Source organism: Musca autumnalis, unplaced genomic scaffold (genome assembly GCF_047663935.1).
Source record: "Musca autumnalis isolate F117 unplaced genomic scaffold, ASM4766393v1 scaffold_1, whole genome shotgun sequence".
Lineage (NCBI taxonomy): Eukaryota > Metazoa > Arthropoda > Insecta > Diptera > Muscidae > Musca > Musca autumnalis.
The window spans coordinates 8,268,107-8,289,872 of NW_027411644.1; the positions used below are offsets into that span (position 1 = coordinate 8,268,107).

Below are 21,766 nucleotides of genomic sequence, written 5' to 3' on the forward strand. Positions count from 1 at the left end.
ATAAGAAAGTGATTATGCATCTCATGAAAATCTTACATATTTTTGAAAAAATAGTGGCTTTCGGATGGATATAAGAAAGTGCACATGTATCTTATGTGAGGTACCTGTACAGTATGAAAAAACGACATCACGAACGAAAATATGTAAAAATTCTTGAAATATTTTTTTCTGTGTAAGACGAAAGACTTCTTAAGGATCGCAATTCCTCTTGGGAATGTCTAAATATATTCTTTCAAAATAAGTGGAAGTACCAGGGCTACTTCGAAAAGTTTCGAGCATAGACAATACTACACACTGTGCGCCTTAACTAATTTTAAATAAAAGGTGCTTACACCTGCAAAGTTTTTGCGGATTTTGAAACTATAATGTTCAAAAATAAGAAAAATCAAAAAAAAAAAAAAAAAAAACAAGTAAAACAGTATCAATCGGCTTTGCCGACAGAGATATACCCTCAGCCTATGTGAATTGGAACTTTCATCTACGGACAGATGAATGTTTTTATGGTCTTTTGAGAATTTTGTGGCCCTCTTTGGACATTTGAACTTGCCGACAAAAATGCGGATTATGATTAAAGTTCTAAAGTGTTGGGGATGAGGGAGTGGACCGACATAGTTCGTTACGGAAGTGGATCTTATTTTGAGAGTCATAGCTTTTCGATAGATATCGCGCCCACTAGTTATTTTAGTGGGTTATCGTACAACTTTTGGACCAGTATGCTAGGAAGAATGGACTTGTTCACGGAAAACATAATATGGCTCTAAACAGGACCACAAAGAACATCATCGGTATACATTTCCAAAGGACCTTCGAACAGACCCTAAACTGCACTTGGACACAAATGTTGAACTTTTGTGGGGGAGGTATCCTAAGGGGAGGACCGATGTGCGCCATTTTAGAAGTTAAACTAAGTTTGGTCAAGATATGATGAAGGCCAAATTTTGGACGAAATCGGTTGATCAGTTCGAGAGTTATCATGCTCTGCAGCTACTACATATGGAGCCATAGGGGTTTTTTACAACTTTCGGGCTGTTTCCCCAAGAGGTATGGACTTGCCACTGAAAAATCTTTTACCGTAGTAATTGAGACAGCAATTGCAACTTGCTTCAACAGAAATCAAAGTTAGTCAAGAGCAGGTCCTAAAGTGAACTTATCTGAAATTTTGTGTGGGAGGTACCCGAGGGAATGGACAAATATAGTCCATATTCGAGCTTGATCTACTTCTGGTAGATATTTTAGGATGTGTAAAGTAAGGGCCAAATCGGTTCCTCCCTTCAAGAGTTATCGTGCGCACAATTTTTCCGAACACTTTTGAACTTTTGTGGAGGAGGTACCTGAAGGAGTGAATGGATATGGCTTATCTTCGAACATAAACTAAGTTTGGACAAACTATTATTAAGGCCAAATTTTGGACCGAATCGGCAGATCCGTTCGAGTGTTATCTTGCGCTCCAACCACTACATACGGTGCAATAGGGGTTTTTGAACTTTTCAGGCTATTTTCTCAGGAAGTATGGTTTTGCCCATGATGAAACTTGTACCGTCGCACAATGGTTCAGGAATCGATTTTCCTGGCCAAAAATCAAAATTTTGTTTTGTCAAAGATATTTAATTTCTATATGGGATTCGATAGTAAACATATTGAAACTAAGGAAACCAACAAATTAGGCCCAAATATTGGAAGGTGTGGGCGTGGCGTGCCACTAAACACGAGCATATTCCCCATTTTTGGGAAATACGTAATATTTGCAAATTTCTTGAGAAAGACGAAGCTATTTCTCTGAAAATATAACAGTTATTGTGTTCATTGTTTTTTTGTAAAGTAGGTAGGATTGTGGCCTTTCAAAATCGTTTTAGTAAATTACCGTAGCGTTTACACAACATGATCTATTTTATTTTTCCTCGGGTACTAAATTTTATGAAATTCCAAATTTAGTGGACTAGAACTTTTGTGGAACAACATGGAACAAAGTTCTGTTTTCACAGGAAGATGCCCAAAAGTCTCCTCTTCCAGCCCATATATACTTTTGTACCCGTCCCGTTCCGTCCGTTTAACACTTTTTTCAATTTATTGAAATTACATGGGTAAACATGTGTGTTTTCTATACTGTTTCCATATGAATTACAGTTTTTTTGACACAAATTACAACTTTTTTGAGTATATTAGTTTTTATACGAGTTATATAAGTTTTATTAAAACCCAGGGAGAATTTTTTTAATTTTTGAAAAAATTTAAATTTTTTTTAAAATTTTTTTTAAATGTTTGAAAAAAAATGTTTTTTCGAATTTTTTTTTCAGTTTTTTTGGTAATTATTTTGTTTATTTGTTGGTGTTTGACCATCTTTATTACATAGGAAGATATAGAAACCACAAAAACACTCATATTTTGATGAAAAATAGTTAAAAAACTCAAAAGTTTAACTTTGACTTTGAATTTCTCTGCAACTACCGGACCGAACTTTCCCGCTTATAATTCGTCTGAAAGCTGATTGTGTTATCTGTCTAATAAAAAAAGAATTATGAATATATCTCTATCCGTTCAAAAGTTACAGAATTTTGACCAGGAAGAAACGATTCTGAACCACTGTGCGTCGTATGGGGGGCCGTGAATACAAGTTGTTACAACAAAAATCAAAGCGACTCAAGAACAGCTCCTAAACTGAACTTTTCCGAAACTTTGTGTGGGAGGTACCCGAAAGAATGGACCGATTGAGCCCATATTGAAACTTTATTTAAGTCTGGTAGAAATTTCACGATGTGCAAAGTATATACCAAATCGGTTACTCCCTTTAAGTTTTATCGTGCTCACAAATTTTCCGAACATTTTCCAACTTTTGTGGGGGAGGTACCGGAAGGAGTGACCGATATAACCTATCTTCGAACTTAAACTAAGTTTAGACAAAATATTGCGAAAGCCAACTTTTGGACCGAATCGGTTGATCCGTTTATATCGCGGGTCGTTTTGAAGTTTTTCTTGAAAAGGTACAATTTATTTGGGGGCAAGTACGTACTTCATGAGATGAGACACAAAAGCTCTTAAAACCCCTGCCACCAACTAAAATTGCTGGTGAGTCCTGTAATTAACTTGCAATGATCTCCGAAACAAAGTCACCAGACATCACCATGTTGGCACCCGGTGTAATAAATGACGTGTTCTGGCAACCCATATTTCCAAACCCAATCACCTCTTCAGAGAGCTGCCCATTCTCTCAGATTTTTGGGTAGCTGAGAAAAATTTCCAGGACATCATCACAGCTGCAGCCTCTTGCTGCATACTCGGTGGAAAACCCAAAATTAGTCAAAATTTTCCAGCCGATGCCAAGGGAATAGCAAATGAACGCGATGAAGCAAGGCTTAGGGAATGCACTCTTGAAGTCAACAGGCTAGTAAGCGTGCATAAGCGGGGAAAGCGACTAGACTACCTAAAGCACTGCAACATTGTAAGGGGATTAAGTAAATTATGGGCAAAGATTAAATCACTCTCGAATCTGGGAAAAATAATTATGATAGAACGGCTCTTTTTTCCATGGGCGTGACAGTGACAAATCCGAAGAAATGCGAGTTTTATTATAATAGGCAATTTCGGTAGCATATTTCTATACCCATTAGTGATAGGAGGAAGAGGAGTGTGCTACGGCGTATAAGATCCCTCTCAGCCGAATAGTAACCACTAATGTTTATGATGAGGTTATACAAATTTTTGGAGGCCCCAATATTTTTTTTTCATTTTCAGCATATCAATAAATTCTAAATTTAATGAGTTAACAAAAATATAAAGAATTAAACAACTACCACATTTATAAAGATTACTTTTTAGGGCTCACAAGACTTGTTCACACATGTGCGTACAATAAATAAAATAGTTAAAACCAGAATCGGAATTTAATGTCTATGTTAATGTTTTACCAGATAGTATTTATGTACATAACAAACATACATACAAATATATTTATAAATACTCCATATTCGCAAGTTATGATGACAATGTCCCCATTTTTCGAATATAAATCTCTTACATCTCCTTGCAGGGTTACGGTGTAAACAACCACTAATATATACCACTGCTGTCTTAGCTTTTATTTGTGGTTTTCTTTATGTGTCATTTTTCTCTTCTCCTCCATCTAATAAAATATTATACACTCGAAAACAAATATTTAAGACTTCGTTGCTTCTTTTTGTCGTTGCCATAAAAAATAAACCACTAAGATACGAGAGGGCATGCTGTATATTGTGCAATGAAAAAAAAAGAAAAGGACACAGATCAAAACGTACGCCCAGACGGACAGCGTTGATATAGGAGCACATGTGAGCACGGCATTACATCCTTAACAACCTCTTTAGAAAATCTCTACAATTTCCTTCCGTTTGCATTTCCTGTGTGCTTATGCTACTACGTAGTATGTGCGTATGTGACTACATGAATGAATACAAATCTATTTTAGATGTCTGCAATGTGAATGTGAATGGTGTGCATGTCTGTGCGTGTTAAGATTTTTGCCATGAAATCTTTAAATGTTTATTTTGTTAAGATCGTTATTTGAGTACGTGCAACGTCCATAATATGAGTATGTGTTAGTGAAAGTTCATGTTGCTGTTGTTACCATGTAACTCTCATATACATATATACCAATGTATGTGTGTATATATGTATGTATATTTATTTATTTATTTCCTGCTGCTTTGCCAACGAAACAAACTGTGAAAGATCTCAAGTAGCAAAAGAAGCTTCTCCATCTCTTCTTCTTCTTCTTGCTATCACAACTCAACGTCACTCACTTCGTTTTTGTGCTCAGCTATCGAGGGTAAAGTGGAAAATTATAAACCAAAAAGCAAAGGTTTTTGTGGTTTGTTCCTTTATACACTCGGTCATATGAATAGTTTGGTGTGTCCGTCTCTGCTGATAGTGGATAGTTTGTCAAAAGTTATAACATTCACACTCAGTTTTTTCTTTGGTTTTGGTTCAAAGTGTCTGTGGTTTCCTTAACCCATATTTTTTTGTTTGTTTTTTAGATTTTCTGTTACACAGCTTTTGAATGCGTTTAGCAAATTAAACTATAGTTTGTTAAAATGCTCCTTGAACAAGAAAAGTTGTTATATTCTTTAAACTTGCTTTCTTTACCATGCAAACCACACTCTTAGTGTTTGACTTTGGGTTTACAAAGCAAAGAAGTACTCACATAGCTCATAGTTTCGAGATGATTACTTTGTAATTATTTTGGAATGTGGGTTCTTTGAAACAAAAAAATTTATGGTTAAACAAAATAATTGGCTACAGTGTTTATTTTATTATATACAATGAACATCTTCCCCTTTTTCATTTTAATTGGATGTAATTGAATGAATTGTGTTCATAAAAGGTAGAAAAACAATGTGTTTAGATTAAAAAAGTGCAATCCGCTGGGTTCATATGTTCACTACAAGATATTCGATTCACATATTTATATTTATGTTTTTATTTTGGTTTTTGCTTTAGGATCACATGAATAGAGCGCCTTAAATGTGTAAGTAATAAAGCTATTGATCTAAGAATACTGGACTGAAATATTGGATATTCGATTTGCATTAAATTCATAACATTACAGCTTATTAACATTTGCGAAATATTTTTTAAAGCTACCACTACGATAAAAGTGACAAATTCTTTGTTGACGAGGGTAATTTTCTTATAAAGGTAGTGAATATCTTGGTGAGGGTTTCATGTGTCGAGGAGAGGATAATTAATTAAGCAGGGATCTATTTTTATAAAATAACTCAACTTGAAAAGATGAAATGTGGCAAGCAGAACGTCTTCGTGTAGGAGGCCATGTGTGCACTCTCTCACTCTTGTTGCTAAGAATATGTTTAACTTTAATAAAACAGTGCACTACAAATAGAGTACTACTACAAAGAAGAAACACTTTGTGTATTTTCTTAGATGCCGATTATTCAATTTTGTTTCTCACTAATTTTCTTCAGTTGTGATAATCAAAAAAAAAAAAATGTCAACGTGTTTTCCGAAGAAAACTCAAAATGAGATGTGCACCTTTACTTAATTGTAAGTAAAAACGGAATATGTTTATTGATTTTTATGATCAATGTCCCATAGGTGATGTGGTTTTTCAGGGACGTACGCAGGGGGTTGGGGCAGGGTGAAACTAGAAAAGTTTCTGGCCTTATAATGAAAACACGAATATTTACCATAAAAAATAGTTTTATTGTTTCCTTAAGTAATTTCCAGCATGATTTATACGCTTTTTCATGCGCTCAAACCAATTGTTGAAGAACTTTTTCCACTCCGATTGAGACACATCCAAAACATGCTTTTTGAACGCTTCAACAGCATCTACTCGCGTCGAAAATCGTTGACCACGCCTTTTTTCTTGATGTACGGGAATCAAATAAAGTCATTGATTCCAAGTCAGCGCTGTACGGCGAATGACCCATCAATTCCACGTTTTATTCAGTCAAAAAGCGCTGATTTGAATCGATGTGTGAGAGCTCAAATTGTCATGGTGCAAAATGATTCGTCTTCTCTTGTTCGTTTTTTAAATTTCTCAGTAGGCTTCAGGCAAACAAATTGTACCACTCAGAATTAACGTCATACATTCCTCAAGTCGTATAGTAGCCACATGGTCAGTTTAGCCGAATAAACAGGCGACCATTTGCTTCGAACTGCTTCTTCCATGAACAACTTTCGTTGGATATAGCTCGACACCCACGGTCGATTGCTGTTTAGTTTCAGGCTCATACGCATAGTACCAAGATTAATCTGTGACGATCTTATAAACGTCGTTTGAAGCACCGAGATCGTATTTATTCACAATTTCTTTGCACAAATCGACCAGAGCTTTTTTTGAGTGATTGTCAATTGCTGGATCTAACGAGAAAAACACTTTTTTTCGACCAGAAATTCATGTAATATCAAATGCTAATTGGTGGAGGAAATGTCCAAGCATGCCTCTATCTTACGGTTTATAACATGGCGATCTTGCATTAGATTGACTTTATTACACCAGTTTTTTATAGTGCTATAGGATGACCCTTTATCGACTTACAAATATTTAATTTGAGTGATGCACTCTTGCCGTGATTTTCCACATCGAATATTGTGAAAATGATCTGATGAAAAAGTTGGCAAGTAAATTTCATTTATTTTTATAATGGTATGTCCCAATATTTCTTCCAGAAATAGATCGAACCTAGTATGGATTATATTGGTCTACTCCTTCAAATATCATAAAATTTCTTATAAACGTACATCAAGTTCCTAGAGAATTGATATGGACAACACCTTCAGGTACCTCCTTCACAAAAGTTACAACATAAGTGCAGTTTAAAGACTGATCAGGTATCCTTTTGACATGTGTACCAAAGTATTTTTTTTAGTTTTGTTTAAAACGATGTTTTATTTTTCGTAGGCAAGTCCATGCTTCCTGACAAAGCTTCAAATACTACGGTGACCAATTAAAATTACTTGTGGGCGCCGTAACTATCGAAAGGAATGACTCTCATAATAAGATCCACTTCCAAGATGGACTATGTCGCTATATTTCTACAGGTACCGTCTCCTGAAAAGTTTAATACTTCTACACAATCTAAACTAATTTTTTTTAGCAAAACGTATGCATATATTCGGTACGTCAACAATCGTTAAGATAAATATCCCAAATTTTTCGATATTTTTATTGGCAAGTTTGTTCGTCCAAAATGCCACAGCTTTCTAAAAACTTCCTGAATACATCATTTTCATATTCGCAAATTCACACAGGCTGAGGGCACATACATACATAACTGTAGGCAGAGGCGGCTGAGCCTTTTTGTTTTCCAGAAATCAAAATTCACAAATAGTTTAGGCCATAGAACTGTTTACAAGTTATGACAAATATAAAACGCTTTTGGGTTTTTGGGTAGAGTCCTTGTTGATCAATTTGCTTATCATTAGCGAGTAAGGATTGTTATTTGCCAAAACGATGTAACGTTGGAAGCACGTTCTTATGACATAAAATATATTATATTCTTAGGTTATTGACCCAATATATGGATATATGTAGAAGTTTAATCTGCACTTGCGGATCCGAGTTTTTCATCATTTTGGAGGTTTTTAATTAAAAGAAGTCGTTTAGGTATCTCGATATATACTTTAAAAAAGAAAAACAGACGTTATGTTCGGGCCGAACTATACCCTCTAACACATTATACGCCTGTATAACTCTATTAGACCTTCTCGCGAATAAAGTTATATATGGATTGGACTAAAACGTGGATATATTTTAACCAATTTCTGCATGGAAGTTCTCCAACTAAAAGTAATAAAAATAATCTGTATTACAGCCGATATTCTTGAAAATTTGACTACCGAAAATCTTGCGATAGCAAAACCAATGATAATTCTCTGTAGTTGTAATTCTGGGATATACCATAAAGTGAACCTATATGATTAAAAAATTGGAAATACTCAAAACAGGGCGGAAGATATAGTATATTTTTAATTCTAAATATCCAAGGACGTATTTTATAAAAAAATTAAAATTGTATCCTAAATACTTTGAAATTTTTCTATTGAATTTATGGATATACTTTGAGCCAATATTTCATATAAAATCAAATAATAACATCCTCAAAAATAGCATTACTTAACGCTATACAACATTTTAAATTTTCGTGATTTTGGTCGTATACCAGTTTTCACAATAAACCAATCTTAATTATGCCCTACAACCTACCGAATTATGAAACATTTTAAAACAGTAAATTTATTAATGCAGTGTCCTTAAGTTTCTCCGTCCCTAATGTTGCACAAAAATCATTTTTCGTATCCATTGCGTTTGAAGAAAATTTAATAAAATTACACACAATTTAATTTCAAAAGTCTCCTTAAAAAATGTACACTATATTGCCTTGTTCACTACAAAAATGTATGCACACACACACAGACATTCACATAAGTTCTTCATTATCACCTCATGTTTTATATAAAGTGTAGACTTAGCACGATGTACATTTGCACGTAGTATAACAACCACAACGTCTACTACATTAGCTGGTGCAAATATCGTAAAGCATTTTGTTATGGCATTTCCGTGCCGGAAATGCTAACAATTCATAAATTGTTTGTCAGTTGTAGTTTTTGTTGTGGCAGTTGTAATTTCGCTTGTTCAACCTCTTATTGTTCTCTTAGCGGTATGTCCGTCTGTCAGCCAGTTAATTTATCCTTTTGACTTCCAGCATGTCAGTCAGTCAGTCCGGCAGACAGACAGCCAGTCAGTCATTCAAATTACATATCTGTCTGTCTGTCTCATACATTTGTCTATGCATATGATGAGTTTATATGAGTTGGCGTTTTGTTAATGTTAAGTTTTATTGTTGCATCACAACTGTTCTAGCTATTTAAAAACATTGAAATGTTCTCTCTTCACTTTCCCCCGCCCAAGCGTAGTAATGACGAATATATCATATTTTTTATAGAACTGTGCTTTTTCAAGCCCTTCACATATCAAGTGGGATTTATGTGTATATTTCATGTTGCATGTATGTGGGTGAGAGTTTAGGTATACCGCATCGTGGCATAGTTAAGGACAAAGAACAACTCGTATATGTATGTGTGTGTGTGTGTAAACATGAATGTTTGTAAAAAAGTGTGCCCTTAACATGAAAACAATTTAATTTCCCGCCGGGAAACCACTCTAGAGGAGAGTGCATGGGTCTTCCATGTACCATAGACGACTCCAGGGAACCCAGATAACAATTTGTAATTACTTCGTTCTACATTTTTTCCGCTACTTTCATGTAATGATGAGTGGATATTGCAAATGAGGTGCGACACGCTGGATAACCAGAAAGGTGAAGGACAATATAAAGGAGGAGAAGAAGAAGTACAAAGAAAGAAATCAAATAAATGAACTCATTATCCATGAAGGGTGGTGTAGTTAATTTTTTTGCTTTCTTCGTCCTTTCTCTCCACATTCTAATGATAATGGAATACTAATCGTGTGTGAAAAGACCATAAATGATGAAGGAGCCAAATGAAACCACACTCAAAGCCACAAGATATATGCACAGTAGATAATGGCTGTTATTAGGTAGGAGATGAAAATATAACTTAACCTTGTGTAATATAAACGATAATGAGGGTGTCATAAGCGTTTTCTACGGTCAAAGGCCCCTTCTTACGATATGTCGTTAAGAATTTAGTGTATGATTCAAGAACTCATACCGAGGAACAAATTGCAAACGTTATCTCAATATAAAATAATTATTGTTGGTTTGAAAAAACGAGGTCAATAAAGTCATTCTTAAGTACATATGAATTATATCTTAATCAATGACATCAAAAGTCTCATTCCAGGTTTGAATTGTTAATGATTTGTTTTAGTTTATTTTAAAGTAGTACGAAAAAAATCTTAAGGCTTATCATTAAAGAGGCAAAAATGAAAAGTCATACATTAAGAGCGACAAATATATGTAGGTGTCAATTAAAGCTGGGCAATTTGTTAATTTCATTGAGTCCTATACTAGCATAAAATGAGTTTTGGGAATGACTGAAAACTTTTTAATCATGTTAATGTCGGAATATAGCTGGACAAGCACGGCATTTCTTTAATGCATATTAACGGCATATTAGTACTTTTCCACTCAAACACGTTGAGTACTGATTTGTCTGCTATCGCAAATACTCAGGCTGCGAACCAACCAGGCTGGGTACCACCGTTTCGTAAAGTTAAATTTGTGATAGGCGAGAAAAGAATTTGCTTTTAATATACATAGCGCTAGTTACCATCTGCTGTTACTGATTTTTCTTGCATTTGATACCACCAGGTAGAAATAGTAATTTATAGCTGAACAAGTAAAAAAGTATCAGTCGGCTTTGCCGACAGAGATATACCCTCAGCCTGTGTGGATTGAAATACTTTTTTTCCGAAAAAAACGTATATATTTAAGGGGGTTTCAAAATTTTGGGCGTATGAACCGGTAAAAGAATGGATAGGATTAAAGCGCAAAAATTTGCGGGAATATCGATAGATATGGATTTTTTTCCCATACTAGCTACGAAAAACATAATATCGCTATAAACAAGAAGGATCCTCGAACAGACCCTTAACCACACAAAAATGTTTAAAATGTTGTGGGTGGTACCCCAAGGATCGGACAGATAGGGCCAAAATTTGAATATAAACTAAGTTTCGACAATATTTAGAGATCCAAAGTTTGGACCAAATCGGTTGCTACGTCTATAAGATATCGCGCGTACCATTTTAGCACCACCTTCGAATTTCATCTAATATTCGAAGAAATATTACGATATTCAAAGTGTGTACGAACGTAGTATTCGGTTCGAGCTCTCCAGTCACTACATATGGTGCCATAGGGGTTTTTTCAACTTTCGAGCTGTTTTCTCAAGAAGTATAGACTTGCCCCTGAAAAAACTTTTACTGTCGTAATTGAGGCAGCGAATGCAAGTTGCTTCAACAAAAATCAAAGTGATTCGATAGCAGGTCTTAAAGTGAATTTATCCAAAAAAATTGTGGGAGGTACCCGAAGTAGTGGACAATATTCGAATCTGACCTATATATGGCAGATATATTAGGATGTGCGAAGTATGGACCAAATCGGTCTCTCCCATCAAAAGTTATCGTGGGCACAATTTTTCCGAACATTTTTGAACTTTTGTGGGGGAGGTACCTGAAGGAGTGGACCGATATGGCTTATCTTCCAACTTAAACTAAGGTTGCACAAATTATTACGAAGGCCACATTTTGGACCGAATCGGCAAATCCGTTCGAGAGTTATCTTGCACTCCAACCACTACACACGGTGTCATAGGGGTTTTTTGTACCTTTCAGGCTATTTTCTCAGGAAGTATGGATTTGCCCCTGATGAAACTTATACCGTCGTATGGGGGGCAGTGAATACAAGTTGCTACAACAAAAATCAAAGCGATTCGAGAGCAGGCCCTAAACTGAACTTTTCCGAAATTTTGTGTGGGAGGTATCCAAGGGAGTGGAGAGATTGAGTCCATATTGAAACCTTATCTGAGTCTGGTACACATTTCACGATGGGCAAAGTATGGACCAAATCGGTTACACCCTTCAAGAGTTATCGTGCACACAAATTTTCCGAACATTTTCGAACTTTTGTTGGGGAGGTACCTCATCTTCGAACTTAAACTAAATTTGGATAAAGCCAATATTTGAAGCGAATCGGTTCATCCGTTCGAGAGTTATCGTGCGCTCCAGCCAGCCAGACAGACAGACGGACGGACATGGCTAAATCAACTCCAAACTGTCTGAAACACATTTCGTTCAAACATACTAGGGGTCTAAAACCATTATTTCGATGAGGCACATTTTGCCAGTATGAAAGTGTAAGAGTCTACTGGACGTACTGCGTGCTTATACGATGAATGCGTTTTTACAGTCTGACACTGCCAGATTCTCGTTGGCAGATTTGAAATCAAAATACAGCTCGAAATATTTAAGATTGAGCTTTATAATTAGGTAAAGATGTTTATTTTACTCCTAGCATGGTTGGTATTGAAAATGGGTTATATCGGTTCACGCTTTGATATAGCCAAATGGGTCCGTTCCTCCCGAGCGGTTGTATAAAGGTTTAGCTTCATCATCAAATTGGCTGAAATTTGTTATTAACATTTTTAATCCCTGCGATGCACAGTGGATCCACCCATTGGCCAAAAATAAAAAAATGAATGTCAAAATTTTGGTACAACATCTGGCAAATCTGACAGCTATGACATGGACCTTTTTAAAAATATATTAATTTTTGTTTCATTCGAACGCGATCTTCTTAAGAATAGCTTCAAAAGTCGGAACATTTGACTAATATTTTTTGTTGTGAGTACAACCCATATTTTAAGTGCAAGTAAATATATTCAAAAAATATCGCGAAACTAGTATGTATTGCTAAATATTATAGTGGATTTTGAAGGGGGGAGGTAATAGTTTAATTTTCATTAAAAAATAGTGTTTTAGCGTATTGTGGAATTCTAGTTAGCTGCATATTTTCTTAGTGTATTTTGTAATGCCACTTCGACCATATACTTAAATTTGACCTAAGGTTTTAGTTATGATGCCCACCAGTGCCCACCTCGGGAATAATTTTCCAAAGTAGCTCAAGGGCTTAAGATTATTCAGTATTAAAATCAGCTGCCATCTAGTGCCAGACTATAAACGGTGGGCCGCTGCCTAGAGCTGCCCCAGAATAGGGTTTCTATGGATATATTAGCGTATAATTCTGTTATCTGACCACGTACATTAACATAATTGGTATCAGTGGCAAGATAAAGAAATCTTCTTCCAAATTTGTCTTACGTTGGCGGTACGTGCCTTCCAGGAAGAACTCTATAAGATCTATATTAAAAATTTTACCAATTTTTAGACAAAAATTTTGATTTTTTTAATCCGCTAAATTAGTTGGATTTTACGTTGTTTTGGAGATTGTTTTGTTTCCCCAAGCCTATTTTTGCATCATAAGATAATCGGGACCCTTGTTCATGTCATTTTGCATTAACAGCATAAAACAATTCTTACAGTATACCCCCTCCAGAGGGGAAAGGGGGGAGAATGTTACGCTCGTGGTTTCTTAAAACACTCTTCGCAGCAGCACAAAGCTGTAACCAGCGCATTAGCTTGATATTTACACGGGAAATATTTTTGGCCACTTTCTCCATACAAGTGGATCCACTGTGCGATGGCACCATATGGTACCACTTGTAAAGCTTGTAGCCGTTTACTCTATAAAATAAGAACTTCACAAATTGAACATATTTATATTAATATTAGTATTTTTCTAACTGTGAAGGAGTTTCGCTGTCGAATTCTTCTTATATTTCGTTTATTCCAGTTCCACTTCATGCCCTAAATGCGCGATAAAGTGAAAATTTAAAATTTGTTTTTAAAATCTTCCGATGGAATTGGGTTGGCGCTACAAAGCTTTCCTCCAGAATTTTGTCGATTTGGTAGAACATCTTAAATTTCAAGAAGATGTCCTAAACCAGTCTCAGATTTTAAGCGTCATTGACTGTTAAATTAAAACAATTGCTAAAAATAGATACTTATTGTTTTACAACATACTCATCGTTCTCACCACAAAGAATTTGTGCCAAATAATACTAAAAATGTACTAAAAATTGCTAAATTAGTGGTTTCTAATTTTTAACAGTTGACAATAAAAAGTTAATTATTTGTTGAAATTTTTGTGGTATTTTTTACACTCACTACAAGACATTTCTTTCTTTTGTGCCCTTACGATTTTTATTATTTTTTGCTACATTGTTACACATGATTATGCTATAAACTTAAGTTATTTTTTATTTAAGTATTGATGTGGTATGTCGTAAAACAAACAAAGGATTTTCCTAAAGAGATTTAAATGTGTAGATTTGAAGTTTCAAATGATTACATGCTTAAGCTATAAACAAGTGAGCCAAGGCTATAGTCGGGTCGGGGCCGACTATGTAATACCCTACACCACTTCCCCTGTGCATAAGCTTTTGACTGGTAAAATTCAAAATATTAAAATTGGGATAGCTTAGCGCCTTTGCTCTGAATGTCTTCATTAATACAGGTAAATTTTATTGAAACGCGTTTAAGTGCATCGTCAGAATAACTCAAATAAAAAAATGGAAAAGTGGGATGTATGCCAACCATCAACCATCACATTCCGACCCCTAAATATTATCCGACCATCACCAAAATAAATAGGCTTTTTCCTCTGCGGGACCCCCATCAACACCCAAAATTTGGTGACGATCCGATCAAAATTACGACCTGTAGCGTGATTTCTTTAAAAGTGGAAAAATGGGATGTATTACCGACTATTGTGATATCTCCGTTATTTGGCCACCTACGCTAACCTACTTTGCATCATTGTAAAGACAGGATTTTCTATTTTCATATCCAGGTTTTGTTTTTGGAAAGTATTCAACAAAAGCTGTGGTATTCGTCATTAGAATTAAAATTGAATAAATGAAAAGTTGGGTTCTATAAGCGACTATTGCGATATCTTCGTTGTTTGACCACCTACGACAACCTACCATACATCGCTGTAAAGGTGATATTTTCTGCTTTCATTAGCAGGCTTTGCCTTTAATATACCCCTTATAGATACGGAGATATTCGCTTTGAAATAAAACGTTGACTTTTTCCGCAAATAAGTTTTTTGCCCATTCCGACCCCTGATTATTATCCGACCGTCACCAAAATCAATAGGCTTCTTCCCCTCCGGGATCCTCATCAACGTCCAAAATTTGGTGACGATCCGATCAAAATTGCGACCTGTAGCGTGATTACAAGGTTTAGATGGACAGACGGACAGACGGACAGACGGACGGACGGACGGACTGACGGACGGACACACATAGCCAGATCGACTCAGCTCGTCGAGACATTCATTTTGGTATATATAAGTATGGGTCTACGACCATTATTTCGATGCGTTACAAACTTTTTGGCCAAAACCAACTTATAATACCCTCCCCACATAGTGGTGTAGGGTATAATGAGGATTCCCATAAAATAAAGAATGTGTGACATAATTCCTAATTTAGTGTTGAAAGGGGGTGCGTATATTTCATGTCAGTTATAGTGTGAAGTATACGCCTACATTGATTGTGGTGGAGCTAGTTTTAAAAGTAGTAGTACGAGTATATTAGATGGGAATTTGACAGTAGCAAGAATGGCACATATCATCAAATTACCCTACATAAAAAGGTACCGCACTCTGTTGCTGATACGTGGAAAATATATATGTATGTATATATGTAAATATTCATACATAATTTTAGCATTGAGTTTTAGCATTGAATCGAATGAATGGACTCAATCATATGTTTTTCATAATATTTCGTTGTTCATTTTTCAAGTATAAATTTTCTCTAACATATTTAAATTAACGTGTTTTTCATTTCTGTATCCTTTTTTGATATTCTTAATTCAATCATATTATGGTCCCTCATTTCGTTATATCAATTTTATTTTCTCTGATTTGTTTGTATTCACCACTTTCCTTCTGTCTTAATATCTTCTTGTTTAATCTACGTTTTAACAGTTGGTTCACATAAACATACCACACATCTGTTACAGTGTCTGAATAGAAGTGCATTTCTGTCGAAGAACAAACCTTATGCTTGTTGGCACTGATAAATTAAATATGACCACTGATATAAAATACAGTAGAGATTTAGATTGGCAGAACAATAAAGTAGCGATTGCAATGCTACCTCAAAATTCAATCTGTAGTAAAGCATTGACAAATTATTTATAACTTGTAATGGTGTTATATAACGAACATATTTTTTATCATTGATAGGTCATACATACATATATGCTGCTAACAGTTGGATCCAAAGCAAAATGTCAATAACCGTCAAACCAAACCAAAGAGGGTATGTTAAAAACGACCCCTAATATGACGATTTTATTAAAACATATACTGATACATAGGTGATGGAAGATACCAATCAACGCATCTGATCTGAACAAGAAAAGGAGAAACCCTCCCTAAATTGGGCTAACTCTTGAACGTTTTATGGACCATGATCCGAGAATCTGCATCTGGAATATCCAGACTCTTTATAGAGTAGGTGCAGTTTGTGCTCTGGCGTATGTATTTGATAGGTACATAGCTAATATTGTCGTCTTTTCTTTTTTCAATTTATTGAAATTACAGGGGTAAAAATGTGTGTTTTTCTATACTGTTTCCATGTGAATTACAGCTTTCTGACACAAATTAACATTTTTTGAGTATATGAGATTTTATACGAGTTATATAAGTTTTATTAAAGTCCAAGGAGAATTTTTTAAATTTTTGAAAAAATTTAAATTTTTTTGTAATTTTTTTTACAAATTTTTGAAAAAAAAAATTTTAGACATATTTGTCGAACTTTTTTTTTTAGTTTTTTGTTGTAGTTTTATTGTTTATTTGTTGGTGATTGACCATCTTTAATACATAGGAAGATATAAAAACCACAAAAACACTCATGTTTTGATGAAAAATAGTTAAAAAACTCAAAAGTTTAATTTTGACCTTGAATTTCTCTGCAACAACTAGACAGAATTTGACGGCTTATAATTCGTCTGAAAGCTGTCTTACCTGTCTAACAAAAAAAGAATTATGAAAATATCTCTATCCGTTCAGAAGTTACAGAAAAAACGATTCTGAACCACTGTGCGACGCACTGTGGACGAAATTCAAATCTACCGGGAAAAAAGCCCGAAAACTGACCAAGAGGTAAGTAAAAATCATGAATATAGTATTTTCTAAATATACTGCTGGACCTAAAAATATTTAATAGTATTGCAATTAATTGAGCGGACAAATATCATTCACTGTATAAATACACTGCATTTGAGAAAACAAAGTACGATGACAGAGCAGTCACTCCCACAGCCGATATGTCTGTCTGTAAAACCAACAGCGAAACTAGGTCACATCATCCGGTGGCTGTGTGGGTTCGAATCTTCGGCTTTCCTTTTTATCTTGCAGAAAACCTTCGATCATCAAGCTCAACTCCAACCGAGAAAATTAATAAAAATTAACATTAAAATTATCTTCGCCCTAACAACCAAATTAAAAAAACACTCCCCCCAAACAAAATCTCCCTCTACCAGAAACTGGTACTACCCGTATGTGGGTACTAGCGAAATCAGATGAGGTAAAACAGTATGTTTAAGAGAAATTTCTTCGAAAGATGGGATAAATATGCCTTGGCGGTGAGTACAAGACGTCACGATTTGTATCAGCCGACAGTCATCGGTATATTAAGGCGTATCGAGCTACAACGCTTGCGATGACTTGTAATGTTAATAGGATGGATAGAAATGTCCTCTGCAGAAAAGCATATGAGCGTAGACCATCAACTCCAAGTGACGACCAAAACTACGATGGATATATCGAGTTAAAGATGACATCACACAGCATAATATCTAAAAGAAGTTAAGTAGAAGATCGGCACATTTTGAAATCGATTCATAGTACTTTTTATTAAACAAAGTGCTCTCTTAAGTATATAAGGCTATCTATGTAAGTATCAATAATATTATGCAAATGTTTACGAATGCCTGATAAAATCGAAAGCATTGCATGAAATGCGACATTTCTTTAAGCATTGATGGTTATATGAGGCGCTCAGCGCCAAAACGGCCTAATCCACATGTTCAAAAAAATCAAACTGACCATAAAGATAACTCCATTTTGCATTTAATAACCCTAGGTTATACTACCTGATTTTCTAGTATTTATTTCAAAATAATCCGGTTAGATCTTTATAGCCAATTTGATTTTTTTGAACATGTGTGTTAGGCCGTTTTGGCGCTTGGCGTTTCTGTCTTCAATAACCTAGCGGAATGTTCTCGTTAATGAAGCTGTAATAATCTACCTTTAAATTTGTTGGCAATGAAAATTGATTTATTTCAATGTTTTTTATTCTTCTTTTTGAATGCAAATTTGAATGCATAATCAAATCCCCATACTTGCCATCATTAGTGATATTTCAAAGACTTTATTCTAAAATACAATAGTATTTATCTTAACAGCATCTCATTGGTTTGCCCAACAAAAAACTATTTGAAAATTCCCCAGTGTATGTTTTATTTCAATTTATTTCTTTTTTCCTTTCTAATGTCACTTTAAGTTTGTTTGTTTGTGAGTGTGTGTAAATGTGTTTTGGGTCCATGTGTTGGTAGAATTTCCTGGAAAAAAATGAAAACAAAAAATATCTCGCTTCGTGCTTAGTTTAAACTTACTCATGGTGCTTGCTGGTGTTTGGCATAAATAGTTTATAAAAGACAAAATAAATACACTTGCTGTATATAATTTTTAATTAGATTCTTTTGGAAAGAATGAGAATCGTTGTGTGAGTGTGCCCAGTGTGGTGAGTGTGTGTGGGTTGTCAGTACGAATTTTTCAATCTTTTTCTTTAATTAAAAAACTATTGTTTTTCGTGTGTAGTTTCTCTTCCGTTATCAGGGTGTACAACGAATATTGACATTGAGCTTGAAGGACCTGCATTGGATTATTGCAGCAAACGGCCACAGAATCAAATGGGTTTATTAAATGTTTAAGACCAAGGAAAAGAGTCTACGTTTAGTTTTGGTAGATGTGGAAAACTGCATTTTTTTCCTTGAGGTTTATTTGTTTTTGTTTCTTTACCTTCCGTGCCGAGTTTTTTTTTAATTTGTTATCTCCAACGTATGTTTCTCAAGTTCCACTTATTGCACAATATGTCCTTTACACAAACGCTTTTAGTTGTGGGGCTAACAGCAAAATAAGTTAAGGCAACACAACAATCATAAACGTATGTGGCATCCCAACAATGTACATGTTTTTGCTATCTGTACATGTGTCTGTTGACGCTACCGCCTCAGCTGTTGTTAGTTTCGTTGAGCTGTGGCGGATAACGTCGTAAAATTTTACTAGTTGAAATTTATGATATTGTTAAGCAAATATGAAAGGATTCATGCAAACAAGTTTATACCTTTTTTCCAGGGCATTTTGAGGAACTATGCACAAAAGTTTTAGCTCACGAATGCTGTTGTTTGTGTTGTTTGTTGCTGTTATGCATATAGAACGAGTTTATCAAAAAGTTAGCCGACAGTGTGGGTGTGCAAAGGCAACATAACTTTTCTTTGTTTTTTTTTTTTATTTTAAATAAATAAACAAATTTGTAACAGAAAGGACTTCAATTAAAAATAATTGGATTTTAATGATTTTTTTTTTGTTTTTTTTTTTTGTATTGTAAAGGACATATAGTATTTTCGGTTTAATAACATTTGCAAGGGGAAAATGTAAATCGAAATATTTTATATAACACTTATTCGTATTTGCCTTCGTTATCAGAGCCGACAAATACAAACTTGTTTCAATTCTTGCTTACGGATATTTAAACATTTAAATGTAATAATAACAAATGTATTAATAAAATCGTATGTGACTCCACTGTGTATGGTGTTTGATATTGGTGATGACACTTTACACATAAACTATATTTTTTTATGAATTCAATATTTTAGGGCTACAGGGAATATAATCAATCTCCCTAAGTAAATATTCCTTTTTTTGGAACCTTATAGTGACATCTTATTTCAAATAAAAAATATATTTGAAAATTTAATTTTTAGTTTCAATTAATAAAGCAAAATTACAAATTAATTTGTTGAACTTATAGCTTGTGAGTAAGACTTCAACTCCAAACCAATTAATCTATTCTTCCTTAAGCATCCGTCCTTCCGTCTGCCATAGTATTGTTATATCTCTGTAGCTCGTATTTAATCCATATAAACCCACTGATCGTTTAAACGCCACAAAAAAATGGTTGCAAAAATTGACCTAGGGCTCGGGTATTTTCGAATATTTTTGTGTTTTTTTTTTATTTTGTTATAGTATTGTCTGTTATCTGTCATTTCACCCTTATAAAGCTTCATTTGGACAATGCATTTCCACGCAATTGGCCTAAAGCCCAAGCTATTCCAAAAATCGACTTTTTTCTAATTTTCGACTTTTGATGAAAAATTTAAATATGCGGTAAAAAATTAATCATAAATGTTAGATTCATACAAAGTCAGGGATTTGTTAGGAATATAGTAAGAGTATTTTCTCAATAAAAAAAATATTTTTGTGGATATCTACAGTATCTAGTGACATGAAGCGTTCGACGATAAGATTTTCTTTATTTTTTGCACTTGTAGATGTCCACAGCCAACGAAACTGCATGGAACCCATCGATTTCCATTCATTTTCCTCGGATAAAATATCAATCACTGAATTGGAAAGGGAGAAATTTGAGTTATCTTTACAATATTTCTACTGGTTCGGACTTATAAAGCTATCAAATGTAACTTCTTTGTACTTTTGTTGTAGACTTTAAAATACTGAACCCAATTCAGTATACAATTTTGACTTTGTAAATTGTTTCTATCGATTTCTTCATAAGAATATTGTTTGGCGCTCTAAGCATCGATTTTCATCATATTCCAAGACCCTAATATTTTGACATTTTTTCATAAAGCGAGAAAAAAGTATCGTTATTATTAAGCAGATGTGAAACATGCTGGGTACTGAAAATATCGGCTATTACATAATCTACAGGTCCACAACAACATAATTTACAATTCCTCTCCTATCGCCAGATATAACGGTATTTGTAAGCAAATATTGGTTGGTTCTATTCAGATGAACCGGAGTATATGTATGTACCATAATGTGGGGTTATACCAAATCATTGACGTATACCAAACATATTTAGTAAACAAACTTCTTTAAAAAGGACTCGAAATATTAAATTACGTTAAACTAAGTTTGAAAGAAAATTTTTTAAAAAGTTAGAGTTATCTTGCTCATTTTAGTATGGGCCATTATCTTAGGAAGTGTTGACTTACTCCGAAAAAAAAACGATAAGAGAGGAGCTCTTAAACTTTACTTCATCCGAATTTTATGTGGGAGGTGCCCGAAGGAGTGGACCGATATAGACAATATTCCAACCTGATACATGAGTGAATGAATTAATACGATGTGCAAAGTCTGCACGAATCAGAAACTGCCTGTTAGAATTATCTTGCGGGATTGGTTGTTGCCTTCAGGGTTTCTCGGAGATTTTAGGCCAATATCTCAGGAAGTATGGACTTGCGTAAAAAAATTTTAAAAATATCCGAGAAAAGTTCTTAAACTTCACTTTGTCCGAATTTTGTGTGGAATGTATCTATATCTGGAAGGGATAATACGATGTGCAAAGTTTGGAACAAATCGATTGATCTCTTCGAGAGTTATCGTTCACACCATTT

At 34.6% G+C, this 21,766-nt stretch overlaps 1 protein-coding gene across 11 annotated transcripts in view; it reads right to left on the reverse strand.

Moving 5' to 3' along the window:
* The window catches only part of Nlg1 (Neuroligin 1), a 239,577-nt gene that overhangs the window by 53,614 nt on the left and 164,197 nt on the right, over window positions 1-21,766 (reverse strand). The window lies entirely within an intron of this gene.